Below are 6,162 nucleotides of genomic sequence, written 5' to 3'. Positions count from 1 at the left end.
TGAATTCCACACAAAATAAACTCAAAGAAATCCATGCCACAGCACATGATAATCAAAATTCTAGAAACTAAAAATAAAGAAAAATCTTGAAATCAATGAAAGAAAAATAATACCTTATCTATAGGGAAAACAATTCAAATGGCAGTGGATTTTTTTTTTTTTTTTTTGGCAGTGGATTTCTTATCAGAAATTGTGTAGGCCATAAGAAAATGATACAAAAATTTTCAAGTGCTACAAGAAAAGAACTGTCAACCTAGAATTCTATAACCAGTTAAAATACTCCTTAGGAATGAAGGAGAAATCAAGATATTCTCAAATAAAGAAAAACTAAGAGAATTTATCACCAGCAGACTTACTCTAAAAGAATAGCTAATGGAAATTCTTGAAAAAGAACAGGAATGATTAAAAAGAAAAAAGGAATTTGAAAACATTAGCAAGGAAAAAAATAAGGGAAATAGTAAAAATATAGGTAAACAAAATACTTTCGTTCTCTTGAGTTTTTCAAATTTTTACTTCTGAAGCAAAAATAAAAATGACAACATTATGTGATATGGTTTTCCGTGTGTGTAGAGGAAATATTTAAGATGATTACAAATGGGAGAGAGGAAAGGAATTTATGAGGAGATAAGATATATACACTTCATTCAAACTGGTAAAACATAGCCATTAGTAGAATGTGATAACTCATGTATGTCTAAGTATGTAACACTTAGGGCAACCATTAAAACTCTGTAGAAAGAGATCTACTCAAAAAATACTATAGGGCCAGAGGGGGACAGGGTTAGAGATGCTACTGGTATCTAGTGTAACAGACCAGAGATGCTGTGAAACATCTTACAACACACAGTACAGTCCCTCAGAACAAAGAATTATGTCAATAGTGCTGAGGTTGAAAAACCCTGGCTTACATGCTTAGCAGTGCTGGATATTATCATTCCTTTTAATAATTTTTTTTAAGTTTGTATTTATGTTTCCCCTTTACCTGCTCTCTAAGTAGCCACTGTTAATTGGTTTTCCACAACCATCATCGCTTCATCATTCTTTTAATCTTGCCAATCTCGTAGTTTGAAAAATGATACCTTATTTTATTTTGTACCTCTTCAGAAGAATGGCGTTATCTTTACTTCTTACTTCAGGTATTATTTGAATTTTTTATAATGAACATGTATTATTTTTATAATTTTTTGGAAAAGATACTAAAGATTTTTTTTTAAATACTACAAATAAATCAAAATGAGTTCTAAAATGGGGCGCCTGGGTGGCTCAGTTGGTTAAGCGACTGCCTTCGGCTCAGGCCATGATCCTGGAGTCCCTGGATCAAGTCCCGCATCGGGCTTCCTGCTCGGCGGGGAGTCTGCTTCTCCCTCTGACTCTCCCCCCTCTCATGTGCTCTCTCTCTCATTCTCTCTGTCAAATAAATAAATAAAATCTTTAAAAAAAAAAAAATGAGTTCTAAAATATGTTCAAGTAAGCCACAGGAAGATAGCTAAAAGAAACAGAAACAAACAAGCCACAGAAAACAGAAATTTAAATGGCACACCTAAGCCTTAACATATCATTATTTACATTAAATGTAAATGGTCTAATTACACCAATTGAAAGGCAAAGATTGACAGAGTAGATTCAAACATATAATGCAACCATGAAACTCATTTCAAATACCATATAGGTAGGTTGAAATGAAAAGAATAAAAGTATCTATACTATACAAACATCAATTAGAAGAAAGCAGGAGTGGCTATATTATTAACAGACAAAATAGTCCTCAGAGCAAAAACAAAAAAAAATTACCTTGGACTGAGAGGAATTTTAGAGAATGTTTAAGGAGTCAGTCTACCAAGAAGACATAGCAATCCTAAATTGGTGCATAAACCAACAAAGCTGCAAAATATGTGAAGCAAAAATTAATACAATTACAGTTGGAGAGTGATCACTTCAGCAGCACATATACTAAAATTGGAATGATACAGAGAAGATTAGCATGGCCTCTGCACAAGTATGACATGCAATTACAGTTGGAGACTTCAATACCCCTCTATAAACAACTGATAAAACTTCTAGGCAATCAACAAGGATGTATAAGAACTTAACACACCATCAACCAACAGGATTTAAGTAACATTTATATAACATTCCACCCAATAACAGCAGAATACACATTCTTTTAAAGTGTCCATGGCACAAAGATGGCACTGAAAGTGAAGAAGGAAGCCCCTGGCCCCTCCCAACGCCAAAGCCAAGGTTTTGAAGGCCAAGAAAGCAGTACTGAAAGATATCCAGAGTCACAAAAAGAAGAAAAGAAGAAGGAGGAGGAGAAGGAGGAGGAAAAGGAGGATAGTCACACATCACTCAACTTTTCGTGGCCCAAGCCACTCTGGTTCTAAAAGCAGCCAATATATCCCTAGAAGTGCACCTGCAGAAGAAACAAGTTTGACTATTATGCCATCATCAACTTGCCCCTGACCACAGAGTCAGCCATGAAGAAGATAGAAGACAACAGCACACTGTGTTCATTGTGGATGTCGGGGCCAATAAACACCAAATCAAACAGGCTGTGAAGAAGCTCTAAGACATTGAGGTGGCCAAGGTCAACATCCTGATCAGGCCTGATAAAGAGAAAAAGGCATATGTTCAACTTGCCTCTAACTATGATGCTTTGGATATTGCCAACAAAATCGGGATCATCTAAACTGAGTCCAGCTCGCTAATTCTAAATATAAACATTTTGCTACACCACACAAAATAACACAGTATCTATGGAACATAGAACAAGATAGTTTGTATTCTGGACCATAAAACAAATTTCAACAAAATGAAAATAATGGAAATAAGAGTGTGTTCTCTGATTACAAAAGACTCAAACTAGAAACCAGTAACCGAAAGATAACAGAAAATATCCAAGCATTTGAAAACAAAACAAAAAAAACATACTTCTAAATAATCCATGAATCAAAGAGGAAATTTCAAAGAAAATAAGAAATACATTGAATTGGATGAAAATTAGAATCTAGCATATCAAAATTTGTGAGATGCTGCTAAACTAGTGCTGAGAGGGAAATTTTTACCATCAAATGCTTACATTAAAAAAAAGGAAAAATCTCCAGTCACCTAGTATTAAGAAACTTCATAAAGGAGCACAAAATAAGCCCAAAGGAAGCAAAAGGAAAGAAACAACAACAATAAGAGCAGAAATCAATAAAATTGAAAGCAGAAAAACAATATAGAAAATCCATAAAACAAGGCGCTGATTCTTTGAAAAGAGCAGCAAAAGTGACAAGTCTCTAGAAGGCTGAAAAACAACAAAAGAGAGAAGGCACAAATTGCTACTATCAGAAATGAAACACAGGCTATCACTGCAGACCTTGCAAACATCAAAAGGATAATAAGGAAATGGTGTGAACAACTCTACACATAAATTTGATGAATTAGATGAAATGGAGCAATTTTTCAAAAAGCACGAGGTACCACAACTCACCCAATTTGAGTAGCCTTATAACTACTATAGAAGTTTGTAACTTTAAAACTCCCAAGAAAGTAACCCCCAGGCTCACATAAATTCCACCAAACATGAATTCTAGGTGAAGTCTATCAAACATTTGAAAAAGAACCTCAAATTTGTAAAATCTTTTCCAAAAATTAGAAAGGAGAACAATTCTGAGCTTATTTTATGAAGGCAGTATGACCCTGATACCAAAATCAGACAGATAGTCCAAAAAAAGAAAACTGCAGACAAACAGCTCTCATGAATGTAGGCATAAAAGTACTTAACAAAGTATTATCCCATAGAATTGAGCAACATACAAAAATAATTACACATCAGGGATGAAGAGGATTGATTCCAGAGATGCAAAGCTGGTTCCATATCTGAAAATCAATCTATGTAAACCACCATATTAATGGTCTAGAGAAGAAAAGTAATATGATCATGTCAATTGATGCAGAAAAAGCCCTTGACAAAATTTATCATTCAAGGAGGATATCAGCAAAGATGGTGAAGAGAGTAATTTCAAAAATCTGTCCTTCCATAAAAGCAATTAAAAACCTGGCAAAAGCAACATTTTCAGAACTCTGGAAACTAACTAAAAGCTTATAGTGACAAGGAGAGTGCTTAATCAAAAACAAAAACAAAAACAGAAAACAAACAAAAATCAAGCCAAATCTCAGTAAGAAAAGTGGCTTTATGGAATTTTCACAGATCTTGGCTCCATCCCCCATCCCAAGCCCAGTGGTAGCCTTGAAAATAACACCCCACCTTCCTGGTACTGGGGTGGAGGGGAGCAAAACAGACCTCATTTACAAAGAATTGTAATTAATTGCTTTGACTCATCTGGTAGCTCCTTGGAAGATCAGCTCACACGGTTTACCTTTATCTTGCCTGTCTCAAAACTCAGCCTGTTTCTGAACATAGAGTTACGGCATGACCCAGCAGTTCCATTCCTAGATACATACCCAAGAGAAGTAAAAACATATGTTCACATAAAAGCTTGTACATGAGTGTTCATAACAGTACTATTCATAATAGTCAAAAAGTGGAAACAACTCAAATGTCCATCAACTGGTGAATGAATACACAAACTTTGGTATATCCATACAATGGAAAATTATTCAGTCATGAAAAGGAATGAAGGATTGACACATGCTACAACATGAATGAAATTGAAAACATTATACTAAGTGAAAGAAGCCAGACACAAAGGTCACATCTTGTATGAATCCATTTCTATGAAACATCCATAATAGATAAATCTATAGAGACAGAAAGCAGATCATTGGTTGCCAGGGGCTGAGGGGAAGGCGGAATGGAGAGTGACTGCTGAATATGTATGGATTTCTATTTGAGGTATTAAGAGCGTTCTGGAATTGGATGGTGGTGATAGTTACACAGCATTGTGAATATACTAAAGAACACTGAATTGTACACTTTAAAATGGTTTAAATAATTAATTCTTTGTTACATGAATTTTATCTCAATAAAAGTAATGGAAAAAACGTTCAACACACATTCATGATAAAAATGCTTAGAAAATTAGGAATAGAGAGTTGCTTCCTCAATTTGATAAAGAATGCCTTCAAAAATCCTATAGCTGACAAGAAACACAATGGTGAAAGACAATGATTTCCTCTTAAGATCCAGGACAAGGCAAAGATATTTGCTCTTTTTGCTTTTATTCAGCATAATACTGAAATCCTAGCCAGAACAATCAGGCAATAAAAACCTGATTCAGATCAAGAAGGAAGAAATCAAAGCATCCCTATTTTCAGTTGACATGATGGTCTACATAGAAAATGCCAAGAAATTTACATAAAAACTCCTAGAACTAATACATGAATTTAGCAAGGTCATAGAATATAAGATCAACATATAAAAATCAATAGTATTTCTATGTACTACCAACGAACACATGGACACCAAAATGAAAAACATAATACCATTAAACCACTCAAAAAAAAGAGAAACACTTAGGTATAAATATAACAAAATATGTCCTATACATTTATGTTAAAAACTACAAAACACTGATGAAAGAAATAAAATATTTAAATAAATGGAGAGACATAGCATATCCATGGATTGGAAAACTCAACATAATAAAGGTTTCATTTCTCCCGAAACTGATACACAGGTTTCATGCAATTCTTATTAATATCCCAGTAAGACGTTTTGTGGATATAAACAAAATTTTCTAAAATGTATTTGGAAAGGTCATGGAACTAGAACAGCTAAAAGAATTTTGAAATAGAATTAGGAAATAGAAAATTGGAAAGGAGCACTCCATCCAATTATTATTATATTGCTACAGTAATGAAGACAGTATAATATGGACAGAGGAAAATACACATGAATCAATGAAACAGAATAGAGAACCCAGAAATAGAACTGATAAACAAGACCAGCTGATTTTTGACAAGATGCAAAAGCAATTCGATGGAGGAAAGATAATCTTTTTAATAAATGGTGCTAAAGCAATTGAATATCCATAGACAATCAACCCATAAAATGAACCTCGACCTAAACCTCATACATTATATAGAAATTCACTCAAAATCAATGATATATTTAAATGCAAAAGACAAAACCATAAAACTTTAGAAGAAAACATGGGGGAATCTTTGGGTTTAAGGCTAGGCAAACATGAAACCAAAAGCACAGTTCATAAAAGA

At 34.0% G+C, this 6,162-nt stretch overlaps 1 non-coding gene across 1 annotated transcript; it reads left to right on the top strand.

Annotated features, from left to right (window-relative positions):
• Positions 1-1,926: 1,926 nt before the first annotated feature.
• On the top strand, positions 1,927-2,033 carry LOC115941967 (U6 spliceosomal RNA). The gene has a single exon (XR_004076619.2). It is a non-coding gene; the product is annotated as a U6 spliceosomal RNA (small nuclear RNA).
• The last annotated feature ends 4,129 nt before the right edge of the window (positions 2,034-6,162 follow it).

The sequence above is a fragment of the Leptonychotes weddellii genome, chromosome X (assembly GCF_054177405.1).
Source record: "Leptonychotes weddellii isolate Sample4059 chromosome X, ASM5417740v2, whole genome shotgun sequence".
Classification (NCBI taxonomy): Eukaryota; Metazoa; Chordata; class Mammalia; order Carnivora; family Phocidae; genus Leptonychotes; species Leptonychotes weddellii.
The sequence above is the reverse complement of the archived record's forward strand: the minus strand, read 5'-3'. Positions and strand labels throughout refer to the sequence as shown.